We start from the raw sequence: 17,658 nt of genomic DNA on the forward strand, positions 1-17,658 counted from the left end.
ATTTCTTTGTTGGATGTGGGGAAGTTAAATTATGTCTTTTGTTGTATGTAATTGTATTAATAATGCTTAATAACTTCTTTCAGAATGCTTCTCTCTAGTTCCCAGAAGACTTTTCATGGTGAAAATCATGAGACCTGGAATAACTTCTCAGTAAGAGAAATAAAATACAATCAAATGAATAACACTCAGCCTTCAGTTTCCATCACACAGAACTCAGAGTGTGTGGGGAGGCAGATGGTCTCCCCAGACCTCAATATCCTTCAAAAAGTCAATTAACAAATCTAACAGTTTGGGGTCCCCAATAGCCAAGTGGAAGCAGTGACATTCTAACCTAGTGTGGCCATGAACAGGTCACTTCAATTTTCCATGCCTCAGTTTCTTAAAAATGGGTACACTATTCTCTCATCTACCCATGATCAGCATGGTCATATATGAGGCAATTCACAGCTGATCAATAATGAAATAAAGACAGCTGAAACATAGCAAGAGATTAATCTTTACCTGGAACAGATGTGACATGTGACTACCAATTTCATAAGAATTAACAACGTAACATGGAGTCTAAAATGGATTGCCTGGGGTCAGACTCTGGCTCTGACACTTGCTAGCTCTATGACTTGAGGCCTGAGGTCCTTACCTGTAACCTAGGGCATAATGATAGTGCCTACCTTCATGGGGCCGTTGGGGGAATCCAATGAGAATTAATGTGAAACATTTAACACTGAGCCTAGTACATAGCAAACACTCAACAAATGTTAGCTATTAGTAATATTAATAGAAGCAATCATGCTTCCACCATTGACTTCAGCACAAAGTAGTTAACTGACCAGTTAAAATTCAAAAGGTGGGGAGAAAGCAGTAAAGGGAAGACTATAAAATCTTTACTCCTAAGAGCACATCTCAAAGTTCCATCTAATGTGGGTGAGCCACTGATATGCCATTTTCCATATGACACAATACAAATGCTTTGAATTGCTATGAATCTAGGAAAGAAAGGAGTAAAAATGACCAAGAGGTGGGGCCCCTCTTCTGAAACTATACACCAGGACAAGACAACTATATTTTTGAGATGAATACATGCTTCATCCATTCATTCATATATCCATTCACTCATTAAATAAGCTCCTACTATTTGCCAGTCACCGTGCTAGGGTTTGGGGACAACATGGTGACCAAGATACACATGGATCCTGCCTTAAAAGAGCTTGGCAATGAGAGAGAAGACAATTAAGTAGGCAATTAGAGTAGAATGGGGTGTGTGTTATGGTAGGAGGCATGCAGAGTCCTCAAAGGCCTAATTGCATTCAAGACAGGGATGGCACAAAAGCACGCTGCCCAAGTCCTTCTGGTAGCACATGCTCTGTGAGCTCAGTTGGTGATGAGGAAGCTGGATATCTATGCATCACACTTATGCAGAATATTAAAATTACAAAATCCATAGATCATTAATTCCCTGTGGTCATTATTTTCATCCTGGAGACCATTCTAATGACGATTTTTAGAAATTATACTGGTAGATATTAGACAAAGTGAGAAAAAACTACTTAAAAAATTTCAGAGACCTGGTAAATAGGAACAAAACTCATATTGTTTTTCTAAAAAACAGTGAAATTCCACATTCATGACAGCAAACTTCCTGCGAGTAAAGGCAGGGAAGAACAGGTAATACATATGAGAAACTCAACCAAATGTTTATTAGGGATTTGTGGAGGACAGTCTTGTTAGGAGACAAGGATGCAACTGTCGACCTTCAGAACTTTCTGTTTAGGTGGAATGATAGGATATTTATACAAATGACCATAATTGATTACAGTATATAGGAGAAAGGACAAGGAAGACAAAATTAATTGTGGCAGCAGTGATCAGGAATCAGGAAAAGTATGATCTGGGTCTAGCTCAAGGTCAAAACTGCTTTTACTTTTTTGGAATTAAAACACAATTTTATAGTGGGGGAAGGCCTTACTAAGCATGACACAAAATCCAGAGTATAAAAAGGCTGCAAAAATTTGACCTTAGTCAAATTCACCTTCTGCTGGAGAAGGTGTTCCAGGCAGGAAGAAGAACATGAGTAGGAAGGAAAATTATGAACACAAATGCAGAATTAAGAGATGTCTGCATGGACACAAGACAGCAAAGCAGCACAAACATGACATTGCCAGGTAATAACAAAGAGGCAGCTCCACACATGCTGGAAAATCAAATCATCTTTCCATTCTAGCCAGCTTTAGGCAGCATCTTGTTAGAGGATTACAGGGAAAGGTCAAGTACATCGGTACTGGTCAGGTTACAGAAGGGAAGGGGTAAGTGACAGCAAGGGTGGTGGCCTCCTAGATGAAGAGCTGTAATGATGAAGGCTGCAATGAACAAGTTTTAAACTTCTGTTTCTATGGGTATAAAATAAGAAGGAATGGATTTTAAATGACCTGAAGAGGGTCCTCAATTCCACTTTAGGTCATTTAAAATCTTTCTTGGACCTAAGGAAGACTTCTGAATATTGAGATAAGAACTGACATGGGTCATTCAGGGAAATGACAGTGTTTCAGTTTTTGAAGAACTTTAAAAAGATAGACATCACTCATCCTAGCTCATTTAGATTACTACCTTCTGGCCCTTCTAGGACATTCTAATTGTTGTAAGGGATATTATCAAAGTTTCAAACCACTCATCTAATAAGGTTTCCTTTTTCAAATGTGTGCATTTGTGTGTGTGCATGCTTTTAAATATTTTACTCAAGAGAAATCCTGACATTTAGATTTCAAAGTCTAATAAAGTAAATGTGGGAGAAGAGGCTGATGAAGAATTGTCATGTAAGTTGGCCTAGCATAGGTGATGATGCAGTAACATACGATTCCAGATGTCAGTGGCTTAACACAAGAAAGTTTGATTTCTCTCTCAGGCAAAGTTAGAGGTCCAGAGGCTTTCCAGGTACTCCATTCTAAGTAGTGACTCAGGGATCTACTCTGCTTCCTTCTTGTGCCTCTGTGATCTCAGTGAATAATTTCCAAGTTACAACAACAGCAGAAGAGTGAACTGAAGAGGATTTTAGGTGCCTGGAGATGAATGATATCACTTCTAGTGGTCAAACTAGTCCCATGACCTCACCCAGCTGCAAGGAGGCTGGGAACTGTATGCTCACAAAGAACAAGGAAAATAGACAATGGAGGACCCCAGTAATGTCTGCCATAGCTGTCCATTTTAATTTGTGCTATGTAAAGACATTAAACAAAATATAATCTATTAAACCCATAATGTCTTTAAACAAAGGAATGTTTAACATTTAAAAAACCATGATAGTCCTAAATGAGTATTAGAAATCAAAGTTGCATCTGTTTTACCTCAGAAGATAGAAAAAGAAAATACTGTAAATTTTAATTAACTTTCAAGCAACAACAGGCAACCCATGTGACCATAAAGAAAGAAATATTTGAAACATGTGAAGCTTCTATAATATAGGTCAAGATGCATGAGGCACTCACAAAGGTGGAGCTACATTCATAAAAAAGAAATGCTCATAAGAGTTATCCTCAACAGTTTCTAGCCAATTTCTAATCCATACTTATAATCTGCCTCCTGCAACAGGCAGAGTATTATCATTGAAAAAGTCCAACAAAAAAGACCTGAATTCAAATCTGGCTCTATTACCTCCTAGCAGCATGACCTAGCAGATGACAGCTACCTCACCTCTAAGCCTCTGTTTCACCATCTATAAAATGGAGACATCTCTTTATCAAAGGCTTCAGTAAGGTTAGATGAACTGAGGTATATAAAGTACTTTGTAGAGTACCTAGCATGTAGTAGGTGTTAAATCAATATTATTCTCCACTGTTTCCAAAGAAGGCAACACGAAGGAGAGCTGCAAACATAAATGATAAAATTGTTCATGATAACATAAGGACAAGCACCCCCTCAAGCCTTCTGTCTTGTCCATTTGTGAAGATTCCATGTCATAAATGCTTCTTATCCATGGACATTTCTAAATCTTGTGAAAAATAATTTGGTACACTTTAAATTCAGAAAAGGGGCCTTCCTTTTTCCCTATCATCTTAGGAATCTGTCACATTTCATACATTTTAATTATTCTTGATCCCAATAATCTAACACACAACATTTTAACACAGCCTTTCATCCTCTTTTAATTACATTAATTAAAATGAGAAATATGGACAGGCTAGACTGTGCACATCAAAATGAAAGAGTGCTAAAGATTTTGCTCCCTCTCCGCAAAAAGATTAAAGATTGCATCCATGATTTCACCAGGCATACCATTGCACATTTCCATGAAAATGTTGTTAAACTGACATGATGTGCTAGCAAATGGTTTTTTCTTAGACAAAGAAAACTGCACTTATTATGGCAGGTTTTGGGAACTACTAATTTTCATTAAACAGCTGAATTGAAACCTGAATTTTCTTTATGTAAAGGACAAGGATAACAACAAAGAACTGTACAGGGATGCTCTGGTTTTTCAATATTCCCTAAATACGGACACGCAGGTTCCTACACATTTCTCTTGGAAGAGAACATTGGCATAATGAACGATATCCTAGAAAAAGGCTAAAAACTCTCTGCCTCCTAAAGTAGCAAACTGGCACCAAACATCTGCTCAATAAAAATTATTATTACAAAATGTCACAGATGTACAAACTGACACATTGTTTTTCTAAAGGGATGAGGACTGGACATACCAGACATCTTGCATACTTTATCTGATTTAGTCCTCACCATAAACCAAAAATGCAGCATTTATTATCCCCTATCATACAGATGAAGACGCAGAGGTCCAAAGAGGATAAAAGAATAATGCAGGGGTCCACAGCTGAAGTTTGGTCTTGGGTCTGATGACAAAACCCATATTCCTTCCTTTAATTCAGAGGATCACAAATTTCCTCTAAAAACAAAACAAAACAAAAAAAAAACAAAAACAAACAAACAAAAAAACAGGTGTGTTCCCATTAGGGTGTGAAGTGTGGGAAATAATGTATTACTAAAAGCAGAAAAATACATAAGTTTCCCTGGGCCATCAGATTAGATCAATTCCTTTGTACAAGGGAAGAGTACATAGTGTTGCTGTCTTAGATGTGTGTCCTTTCCCTTAGAACTCTCATTCTGGTTCACAGTTCTACATCCTTGGTTAGTTATGATGATCCATCCTTGGTCAATGTTAACGATTATGTGATTAACATCTCTCTCTTACTAACCAGACTCTATGCAGCCTAAGAGCAGAGACCATGCCTTTTGTGGCTCACCACTCTATTCAAAGGACCTACTGCTTTGTGGCCTGAAAGCTAATGAACACTTCTTGAATAAAAAGCTTGACAATGCTTCTTTTAGTCTAGAAATTAGAGGAAATTCAGGATTATTCCTGTAAGAATATCTCTCTGTTCATTTGCATTCCAACATACTCTTGTGAGTGGAAAAGGAAAGGATGGAGTTCAACTCACTGAAACACTTCTTATCTTTGTTTCCAGGATGCCACATTCTCCTGCTTTCCCTCCTACCCTCTGGCTGCTCCTTCTCAGGCTCTTTTGCTGGCTCATGCTCATCTCCTTGACAGCTTAATGCTGGAGAACCTGTGGCTCAGTCCTGGGACTCCTGTATATCTACATTTGCTTCTCTGGTCTGGGGTAGGGTCTTAAACACACCTTTAGGCTGATGACTCAAGGCCAGACCTTTTCCATGATCTCAAGACCACATGCCTATGTCACATCTCCATCTCTTAATTCCCAATTGAGTCCACACCATATACCCCACAATCTGCTCCTTCTGTAGTCTTTGCTATCTCAGTTAATGGCAACTCCACACTTCCAGTGGATGAGAACAAATACCTTTGATCCATCCCTCACCCTTGACATCTAATCCCGAGGAGGTTGGCAAACTATATCCCACAGATCAAATCTGATTTGCTTCAGGTTTTTGCAAATAGTTTTATTGGAACACAATCATGACCATTCATTATGTGCTATCTATGGCTGCACTCATGCTACAATGGCAGAGTTGAGTCATTGTAACAGAGAATGTACAGCCTGCAAAACCTAATACATTTACTATCTGGTCCTTGACACTGAACATTTTCCAGTCCTTGGCAAATCCTGTTAGCTCTACTGTCAAAATATACACAGGATCCAACATCTCTCCTCCACCTTCACTATTATCACACTGGTTGATGCCACTGCCATTTCTCTCCTGGATAAAGTTCCAAGTCACCATCAACTCTTGCCTCCTACCTAGTCTATGATTGCTCCCCTTCAGTCTATTCACAAAACTGCAGTCATTTTGATTCTCTGAAAACAAACATTACAGCATACCATGCTTCTACTCAAGACTACATTGGTGATGCTGCTCATCTCAGAATAAGTCCCTGGGGATCTAGGTCCTATTGCTTCTCCGACACTATCTCCTGCTACTCTCTCCCTTCCTGTTACATGAACACTGGCCCTCAAACATGCCAGGCACATGTGTGCCTCCTGGTCTTTGCACTTGTCTGAAATATTTCTCCTGCAGAAAGTCATGTGGCTTGCTCTGTCACCATTTTAAGTCTAATGTCACCTTGGTGAGGTCTAAGTCTTTCCATCCTATCTAAGATTGTCATCCTTCCTGCATCTTCCTAACATGGCCAAACCATTCCCTACTTTATTTTTCTCCTTAGATTGTTTTAAGAAGAGTTATATTGAGATATAATTAATATAGTATACAGTCCACCCATTTAAGTATATTCATAGGGCTGTACAACCACCACCACAATCTAACTTTAAAACTGTCTTCAACCCAAAAAGAAACCCTCTAGTAAGTAGTAGTCACTCCCCACTTACCCCATTGCTCCAGGCCTAGGCAAACACTAATCTACTTTCTGTCTCTATAGAGTTGCCTATTCTTGACATTTTATATTAGTGGAATCACATAATATGTGGCCCTTTGTGCCTGCCTTCTTTTACTTAGTGTATTTTTGGCTCATTCTGTAGCTTATATCAGAATTTCATTATTTTTATGGCAGAGTAACATTCCATTGTACTGATATATATCATATTCATCAACTGATGGCTATTTGGATTGTTTCCACTCTTTATTATTATGAATAATGCTACTATGAACATTCATGTATAAGTTTTTGTGGGGGTGCATGTTTTTTATTTTCCTTGGATACATATCAATAGTGGGGTTGCTGGGTTATATAACTTTAGGTTTAACACTTCATAGAACCACCAAACAGTTTTTCAAAGTGCTACCCCAATTTCACATTCTCACTAGAGATAGCTGAAGCTTCCCATTTCTTCATATCTTGACCAAAACTTGTTATTGTCTTTTTTATTATAGTCATCCCAGTGGGTATGAAGTAGTACCTCATAGTGGTTTTGATTTGCATTTGCTTAATGGCTAATAATGTTAAACATCTTTTCATATGTGTGTTGGCTATTTGCATACCTTCTTTGGAGAAATGTATATTCAAATTTTTTGCTCAGTTTAAAATTGGGCATACGTGTTTCCAAATTAGTAAGTTATAAAAGTTCCTTGTATATTCTGGGAATATGTCCCTTATTAGATATATGATTTATAAATGCTTTCTCCCATCATGTGGGGTATATTCTTTTTCTTGATAGTGTCTTTGAGGCATAAAGGTTTTTAATTTTGATAAAGTTCATGTATCTATTTTTTCTTTTTTCCCTTGTACTTCAGTTCTGCTTTTTAAGAGCATTCTTCTAGGTCTCTGCCAGAACTACAAAGTCAGCTGTGGTTCCTTTGTATGTGGTGAGTTGTTTTCTCTTGCTGTTTTCAAGATTTTCTTTTTGTCTTTCAACATTTTGATTATGAAGTGTTTGAGTGTGAATCTCTTTGAGCTTACCTACTTGGAGTACTTTGGCTTCCTGGATGTGTAGACTAACATTTTTCATGAGATTTGGGAAGTCTTCTACCATTATTTCTTCATATATTTTTTCAGCTTTTTCTCTCTCCTCTTCTACTTGTCCCAGTAAGCATATGTAGGTGTGCTTGATGGTATCCCACATTTCTTAGGAGCTCTGTTTATTTTCACTCTCTTTTCTCTACTCTTCAGAGTACACAATCTTTATTGACATACCTTCAAATTTGCTAATTTTTCTTCTACCAGATTAAATCTACTCTTGAACCCCTCTAGTGAATTTTTCATCCCAGTTATTATACTTTTTAACTCAAATTTTTCATTTTTATAATTCCTTTCTAACATTTTCTCTTCATTGATATTCTCTACTTGATAAGACAGTCATCATGCCTTCCTTTAATTGTTTAGAAAGTAAGACACTGTCATCATGCCTTCCTTTAATTGTTTAGAAAGTTGCATGTAGTTCTTTGAACATATTTATAATTGTTGCTTTGAAGTCTTTGCGTGCTAGCTCCAACATTTGGACCTTCTCACAGGCAGTTACTTTTGTTTTCTTCCTGTATATGGTCACACTTTTCTGTTTCTTTGCATGTCTCAAAATATTTTGTTGAAAAATGGACACTGTAGATACTATATTGTAGCAATTCTGGATATTGACTGTGCACCACCACCCTGCCCCACTTCTGAAGCTTTTTGTTGTTGTTTGCTTATTTGTCTAGCGGCTGGGTAGACAAGTTGAATGAAGTCTGTTTCCCTGGTAGTGTGCAGCTTCTGATGTCCCTCCTTGGAGGGCCTGAGCCCAGTTTTCCTATTGATACTACACCCAACTGTTAACCTCCACTAATCCTTAGCTGACTGTTCTATTGTTTGACAATTCCTTTTGGCATAAATTGTCCCACAGTCTGATCTGATGAAAGCTGGGTTCCTTTGCAAGGGAAGGATGTTGCCACTCTTTGAGGCTGCCCCTCCCAGTGTGAAAGCATAGCCCTAGACTAGGAGCTAGGTGGAGAAAGAGCCCCATCTGCTTGGCTGAACACACCCAGAGTAGAGTTTCCATCACACTGATTTGCGCTGTGTGTGTGTTTGGGAGGGGGGAGGGGCAGTACATGGCAGGGATACCTGGAGAAGAGAGTATCTTGGTTAAAATGCCATAGACTTTCACTGTTCTTACCAAGATTTAGATTTCCTGTGTTTTTCCATTCGTTGTATACCCTTGGGACAATTTCCAGAAACTTTAAATGGTTTCTTATATTTTAAAATAATTTTCAGCAAATGATTGTTTTGTTGATTAAAGTCTACCATGCTCCTCACACTGCCATACTGGAAGTTGATGCCCAACACTTAGCATACTTAGATCACAAACTGTTTTACTTGTTTATGCTGCTTCATGTCAGTTTTATTCAGCCTTCTATCCCCAGGGCTCAGAAAAATGCCTGGCACATAGTAGGCCCTCAATAAACGTGAGTTGAATAGAGAAATGAAAGAAGAAATGCCCATGACCCACAGCCTATCCTATGTATGCCATAGCCAACCATAAACTGCCACAGCTGATGTTCTTTATCTATGGTTATGACAATTAGTAACTCAAGCTAATCACAGCACAGGGACACTGTCACATCTGTGAATATCATCAGCCAGATGACTGATGAAAAAAAGAGAATGAGGAATGTAGCTACAGCTTACATATCCCTCAAACCATTGAACTGGATCCTAGCTCTGTTCTTTCTAATCTTAAATATTCCATAAGACTTATAAATAACTTGCTATAAATAAATAAAGGACATCTAATTTATCTTGGTTTGAAAGAAAGTCCTGCTATAATGGAACTCACCCTGGTATTAGAATTAAGAAGTCTGTGTTTGATCCTTGGCTATGGCTCTTGCCGTCTGTGTGATGTTGGATAAGTTATTTAACCTCTCTGCTCTTCAGAAGCCTCCTCTGAAAAATGTGAATGACGGTGACAATTGTAATATCTTCACAAAGCACTTTGTATGGTGTCAAATACACCAGGAGTGCTCAGTAAGTGTAAGGTACTATTATTATCTGTCAAACGGTAATCATAGATCTTCCCACTTATCATGCTGGGGTGATCTCTGCATCTAAGTGACATGGGATAGTTCCCTTAACCCTTTTGCGGGACTCATGAAGGGGTTGGCTCATTTACTCAGCCCACAGCTCTCAACCCCTCACAGGATGGGGAGCACACAGGTGAGCAGGTTCAGACGCCAGGACAAGCACTTCTGGGCAATTGGCAGGAGCAGAACTCTGTGCAAGCCCGCAGCAGTGTCTAGGGATTGTCTGTGAACCCCAGAGCTCCAGAGGGCGTGTGTTACAATGTGTGCTCTTTTAGTTTTGGCATCTATGGATAGCTTAAGTGTTAGCTCAGTGTGACAGCCTCTTGCACTTGCACCCGGGTCCTTGTCTGGCGTCCAGGAGGAATCAGGTTGCATAAATGAATTGAAAATAAATGTGGAGGATTTTATTGCCAATGAAAGTGGCTCTCAGTGGGATGGGGAGCTGGAAAGGGGATTGAGTGGGAAGGTAGTCTTCCCCTGGAGTTTGGCCATCTCCGGCCGAACTCTTCTCTGAGGTCCTGCTGCCAAGCCATCCCTCTGAAATCAAGTCGCTTCTCTTGGACATTCAGCTCCTTCTCTTCTCTCCTTTCCTGCCACTCTGCCTCTCTGTCCTGCTCCTCTGCCAGGGGAGCCTGGGGTTTTTATGGGTACAGGATGGGAGACGGGCCAAGCCAGGTTAGTTTTGGAAAAGGCAACATTTGGGCAGGAAAACAGGAATGCATGCTCTCACTTTGGGCCACACATCCAAGCTTGAGGGTAGGGCTTCACCGGGGGACCCCACCCTTTTCTGTAGTATTTCCCTGCTTCCTGTCCATATCACAAGGAGACAGTGGCCATGAAGGTAAATTCGGTGTGATGTATTGCGCAAAAATTACCTTCCTAGAACTGCAGAACTAACTCATCCTGGCTTGCCAGGTTGAGAAAAAGCCCCTTTCTTGTTTATTTGTCCATCATTCTCCTCCTCCAAGTCTGTCTTTCACTCTTCCACCCCTAGACTAACTCAATCCCAGGAGGTTGCTGGGAATTCTGCCTGAAGACTGTCACCTTCCCTGAGGGCAAGAAGTTCAGTGGACAAGGCCATCATTTTGAAAATGGCCTCACAGCCAGCATCTTGATCAGGGGAGGACCAGACCAAAGCAGAGTCCAAACTATAAGAAGCAGGTATTAGAACCTGAAGCAGTTGAAATGAACAGAGGAAGTTTAGTTATACACCATAATGTGCTTCCTTTTAGAAAACTTGGTAGTATTGGCTGGGCACGGTGGCTCATGCCTGTAATCCCAGCACTTTGGGAGGCCAAGGTGGGCAGGTCACGAGGTCAAGAGACCGAGACCGGCCTGGCCAACATGGTGAAACCCCGTCTCTACTAAAATTACAAAAATTAGCTGAGCATGGTGGCGCCTGCCTATAGTCCCAGCTACTCGGGAGGCTGAGGTAGGAGAATTGCTTGAACCTGGGAGGTGGAGGTTGCAGTGAGCTGAGATTGCGCTACTGCACTCCAGCCTGGCGACAGAGCGAGACTCCATCTCAAAAAAAAAAAAAAAAAAAAAAAAAAAGAGAGAAAACTTGGTAGTATTAGGACTAACATGTAGGGGTCTGAATCACCAAGACAGCCAGTGTCTAGAAGAGGGAGAAAAGGTCCCCTGTTGCCAGGGACCTCTGGATGACAGGCATTGTATCAGGCAGGAGGTGGGCTAAGGCAAGTTCTGTCCCTACTCCTTCTTATTAGCTGTGTGAATTGTGACAAGCCACCTTCCTTCTTTGAGTCTCATCTAAGAATCTCTGCTACATGGGTTTTCTGAATTATATGAGGTAATGCAGGTAAAATTGCCAAGCATACAGCAGGTGTTTAATAAATGTTTATCAAGTCTGAGTGTAAACACACCATCAATCTTGCTCTGTACAGGGAGGGCATCTGAAGCCCACTGATTTGAGTGGCCATCAGCAGACACCAATCAGTCCACCCAACCCAAGCCCATGGAATCCCTGACAGCCAGGGCAGTTTTCAGGCTGCCTGTTTATTCTTCTAGCTCACCAAGATGCCACAGCAAGCAAGAGCCCCGCTGGCGCATCCTCAGGGTCACCAGGGGACAGGCCCAGATAGATGTCAGAGCAGACTGCCTTGGTGAATTATTTAGCACCCCTCCTCTGAGGGGGCCAGGCACGCACCTCACAGCCGGCTCCACACACCACACAGCGAGGTAGCAGCCTCTGACTCATCCGCCAGGCACCACATTCCTCTTCCCTTAAATGGAGCACACAGAGCCCTGCTGGGGGTGGGGGGCTGGCAGCGGCCTCTCTGCTCAACTCATCACAGCTGGGGCAGCTGTGGAAGGAAGGGCTGTTAGGAGCATGGCCAAAATGAAGATACACAGAGGAAGTTCAGCTAGCTGGGATGAGGGGAGACATATTCTGCAATAAGAAACACCAGGAATGAAAGAAAGTTACAATCAGCCAGTGGCCGGAGATAGCTGCCCAGGGAATATGGAGATGCTTCCTGGAGGGATCCTTTGGCAGAGCCAAATCTGAGCCACCAGGTGCTATCCACAGACACTCCAAAAGCCCATAATCCTGTAATCCTTTGGGAATATCTAACTAAGACAATTGCTATCAGGCACTCCCAGCCACAGGGACAGGGGAGGGGAGGTGATTTATAAGCCAGATTTGTAGGTGACATTTACTGCATACACAAATCCAATTCAACCCTCACAGCAACCCTTCAAGGTTATAACTATATAGTTCCTTATCATAGATCAGAAAACTGAGGCTCGGAGAAATAAAAATAATTAAGTGTAAGCATCCATCTAATTTCTGAATCGATTTCCTTTTTCTTTTATTTATTACTGTTCTTAAATTTTCCACGTAGGGCTTGGTGCTGTGGCTCATGTCTGTAATCCCAGTACATTGGGAGGCCAAGGCAGGTAGATTGCTTGAGCCCAGGAGTTTGAGACCAGCCTGGGCAACAAGACAAAACCCCATCGCTATCAAAAAAAAAAAAAAAAAATTAGCCCAGCATGTGCCAGTAGTCTCACCTACTTGGGGGGCTGAGACAGGAGGATCACTGGAGCCTGGGAGGTCAAGGCTGCAGGGAGCTGTGTTCACACCATGGCACTCCTGCCTGTGTGACAAAGAGCCTGTCTCAAAAAATAAATAAAATTTTCATTTAGCTTGCTGAATCTGTTCTTTCCATTCCATCTTAGGTTTGAGTCGAATCTGATATAAGGGACATCTGGGTTTGACCAGTTACATGGGGAGGCCATGAAGTCACCAAAAGATTGACCAGGCCAAGGAAAACAGTTGGAAGAACAGGTACTCCAGGTCTAATCAAGTTTCTTGTGCTTGTCAGTGAATGAAGGATTAAACGAGCTACAGCCCCTCTGCATAGCACCACCAATGATGGGAAATACTGAGTATTTTATATTCAGCTAACATCTCTTTGCAGGTCAAATGGAGTTGTGCCTGAATGGAGCCCAAGGGATATTCTTCAAATTGAGGAAATATAGGAACTCTGTAGGACTCCAAGGATCCACAGAATTCTTTGCTTAAAGTCCCTGTGTGGGCTATGAAATGCCTCAGTGAATCGGTCCCAGGGGACCTACAGAATTAATTCTTCTCCTCTGGACAACATAGTCACTTGCTTGGTAGGCCAGGTGCTTTGAGATCTCCTCCACAGCATGGAGTGTCTGAGCCAGTGGTTCTCACAACATGATCCTGGACCAGCAGCCTCAGTATCACCAGGGAACTTGTTTAAAGTGCAGATTCTCAGGCCCTACCCAGACCTACAGAATCTGTAACTCTGAGCATGGAGTCTGGTCATTTGAGTTTCCACAAACTCTCCAGGGGATTAGGCACACAGGTTTCATTTGGAGAACCAATGATCTAAATAATCCGCAACAACTGCTTTTTAGGGCCAAGAGGAGGAAGCGGTGAGCAACGGCAGAGGCTAGAGGAGCCTCTGAGGGTCCAGGATGGCCAGTTGGTGGCCTGGAGCTGGAATTTGGCCCACATATGCATACTATTGGGTCTACACCAGAGGTCGAGAAACTTTGTAAAGGACCAAGTGGCATATATGTTAGGTTCTGAAGGCCATTCAGTCACAACTACTCAACTCTGTTGTCATAGTGTGAAAGCTGTCACAGACAGTACACAAACAAATGGGCATGGCTATATTCCAATAAAACTTTATCAAAACAGGCACCTACAAGTTGTCGTTTCCCAACTCTCTACCTATACAATGACTCTTCTGAACAACAACAATATCTGGATACACTGAGCTCAAGCTCCTAGGAGGCAGCCACCAGCTGGAGCTGACTGACACAGCCCTTTTAGTGGGGACACATTCTACGCTTTTCCACAGTCCTCTGTCCTTCTCTCTGAAACACCAGGGCAGAGAGTCAGCTCACAGTTATTATCCTGCTCGTTTCGCTTATTCATCTACTTATATTGACATAAATGCATGTGTGCATACACATACATGTATATATGTATGTAACATGCTTATGTACTTATGTGTGCATGCATGTATATTTTAAGACCTACCAGCTTTTCAGTATTTTATATTATATGGATCCCCACCCCCTCATCTCAATTGTCTCTAAAGTGCACTAATACTACCATGGTATGAAGCCCGGTTTAGAATTCAGGGATGAGGGCCACAGCTCTTGATCTGTCCTTGACTTTGCAACTTGAGCAAGACCATGACCATCTCAGAGGCTGTTTCTTCCTGTGTCCAGCTGCAGAAATCATCCCTCTTCTGCTTCCTTCACAGGATTGCTGTGACAGCACGTCAGCAGTACTGTCTGGGAAAGCAACACAAAAGGGCCTGATTGTTGGCAGCCCCAGTCACGCCTTCAGCACTGGCCAAAGCAAGGGAAAACGTTTTGTTTCCCTACACCAGGTATCTAAACATGTCCTGAAATTAAAATGGATAATAGTCTACCACATCAGTCCTCACATTCTCCACCTCATACCCTGCAAATGAGAGATCGTGGAGAGAAATCGCTCCATGTATATTATTTTGCTCAGATTAGCTGTAGGGTTCTTTGGGAAGCTTGGGATGCCAGGTGTCTAATTATCTTTTCTCTTTTCTGCAAGCAGCTTAAGGGATCAGAGGTCTTATTTGGAACCTTCCACCTTCATCCAGTTTTTCTTTCCTCTTGTTCTGTCCCCACACTAACCCAAATAAATAAATAATGTGCATATAATAATAATGATCTTTTTCTCAAAGAAGGAAAAGGGCATATTTAATGTCACCTTCTTAGCAGTCTAGCTAGAACCTCGCATTTTAACCTATGTTTCATTACCTAAGTGCAGCATATCCAACTGTACATTTTCCTTAGGAGTCTTTCCATGAAGGAAATTGCTCCACCTAATCAGTTCCCAACCCCCTTTCTTCAACTTATACCCTCTTTCCCACCCTGTCTACCCTAGAAAAGGTATTTTAAAAGAAAATACATAAATCTTCAGCTTATCTGGGTTGTATACTCCACAAAGAATCACAAAGATTGTTTGATTGGTTACTTAATTTTCCATTTACATTACAGAGCAACAATTTATTCTACAATAAAACTAGCCAACCCTGAGAGTCCACTTCAGTGGATGCCTTGGCCAGGGGCCAAGATTCCCGGATTCTTTTGCTTCTACTTTTGCTTCCTCCCCCTACACTCACATTGGACCATCATTGCTTTACAGTGCTTCTCTTTGGGTACACTTCACCCACTCCAGCTCCTGTGTTCGAAGACACTGAGCATCAGTTTATGAATGACAATCTGTGCACCTTGCCAGCATTAATGATGAGGCCAAGAGAGCACCTGGTCATCTGTAAGAGGAGCACAGTCTAACTGAGATACTTAAAAACGGAAAGGGAGGCACTACTGAAAGAAGATAACTATTTATTGAGCACTTACTATATCCTAGTCATCCCAAGATAGGGAATAATAATTTCTATTTGAGAGATGAGAAACAGGAGGCTTAAGAGTTTAAGTGATGGCCCGGAAGAAAAACAGAAAGTGAGAGAGCAGGGATTCGGACTTAGGTCTGTCTAATATCAAAACCTGTGGCTTTTAAATACAACCATGTACTGAGAATGGGAATATGATGTGCATGTGTGCAAAAACTCTAAAAACAGGAACTTCATCCCTTGAAGGCAGCTTTTTAAAAAATTGTGGACAGTAGAAAACAGAAAGTTTCAATGATGTACCCATTTTTTTACTGGGCCTAGAGCAGCATTTCTCAACTTTGACATTATGGACAATTCATGCCAATTTCTTTGATGTTGGAGGCTGTGCCATGTATTGTATTGTGTTCAGCAGTACCCATGACCTACATACATGAGATGCTACTAGTCACCCTCTCCCCAGTCGTGAAAACCAAATATGTCTCCAGAAATTGCCAAATAATCTCGACGGACAAAATTGCCCCCCTTGGGAATCAGTGGTCTAGAATCATTTTAGAAATCCCATCTTGTCACATGTTACTTTGGGGTTCATGTAAGGTAGAGGATGAGAACACAGATTCTGGTATCAATCATACCTGGGTAGAAATCTCAGCGCTGTCACTTACTAGCTGTGTGAATTATTCAACCTCTTTGAGTCTTTCAGTGTAAAACAGGGACAGATAATAGTATTCTGAGGATTAAAGGAGATTATGCAGATGAAGCCCTTAGCAGAGTGCCTGACACACAGTAATAGTGCTATAATAATGTCAGTTATGATTATTAAGAAAAACAGACGTTAGAAGGTGTCAGATTTAATCACTTCATCTCAGAGATGAGTAAACTGAGGCTCAGAAACAAGAAGACTAATTTTGGTTAGGACCCAATCTACTTCTCCAAGAAATACACATATTTGATCACTGTTCTCAATGCCCTGTCTCATTTTACCGCAATAAAATGGTACCTTTGAGCCTCCTAGTATGTTATTTCTATACTACCCATGCTCTTTCATGTCATAATTGTTAGTATTCCAATTTGTGGTGGCCAAATTATGGAATGGGAAAAGTTGCATCTTTCAGGGAAGACCCATCACCCATTTGATGCCATGATGAATTAAAGACAATATAAAAACTAACAGGATGAACAGAAATGTTAACTTGCATGGAATCAAAGCAGTGGCTCAGAGCTACCCTTATAGCATTTGGGAAGTTACAGTATTTTGGTCTTGATATTCTGCTGAAATCAATCACAGTCCTGGAACACCTTATATGTTTAATTTTGCTCAGTGAAAATGTTTGTGCTGCCACTGGTAACCAAGGCTGGACATCCTGGAATCTCAGTTCAAATGCAAAAACACCATCTTAACACGCTCCAATTTGTATACTTATTTGTGTCTTGTCATTTTGAGGGAGGATATAAGATGAGCTAACTGGCAGAGGGAATTATGTAGTAACTGATGCAATAATTAGTCTCTCAGTTGAAAATGTCGGAGATAATTACCAAGCCATATTTAGGAAGGAGCTCTCCCTGGCCAGGGCTGATGTTCAATTACCCTGGATTTAGTGGACATATGCTAAACATTCTGATGTTGGCCACTAGGTGATGATGATGATAAAAGGGGAAACTATGATAAACCTAGAGAAGAAAAAGTGAATGACTGGTGTGTGTGTGTGTGTGCGTGTGTGTGTGTGTGTGTGTGTGTGTGTGTGATAGAGAGAGGGAGAATGAGAAAGAGACAGAAAGAAAGAAAAAATGGGAATGGATATATTCATAAATGCCACAAAACACAACTTAGCATGAT

At 41.1% G+C, this 17,658-nt stretch overlaps 1 protein-coding gene across 3 annotated transcripts in view; it reads right to left on the reverse strand.

The window, feature by feature from the left end:
* The window catches only part of LOC105483373 (prickle planar cell polarity protein 2), a 354,334-nt gene that overhangs the window by 129,294 nt on the left and 207,382 nt on the right, over positions 1-17,658 (reverse strand). The window lies entirely within an intron of this gene.

This window comes from Macaca nemestrina, chromosome 2 (genome assembly GCF_043159975.1).
Source record: "Macaca nemestrina isolate mMacNem1 chromosome 2, mMacNem.hap1, whole genome shotgun sequence".
In the NCBI taxonomy this organism is placed as follows: Eukaryota; Metazoa; Chordata; class Mammalia; order Primates; family Cercopithecidae; genus Macaca; species Macaca nemestrina.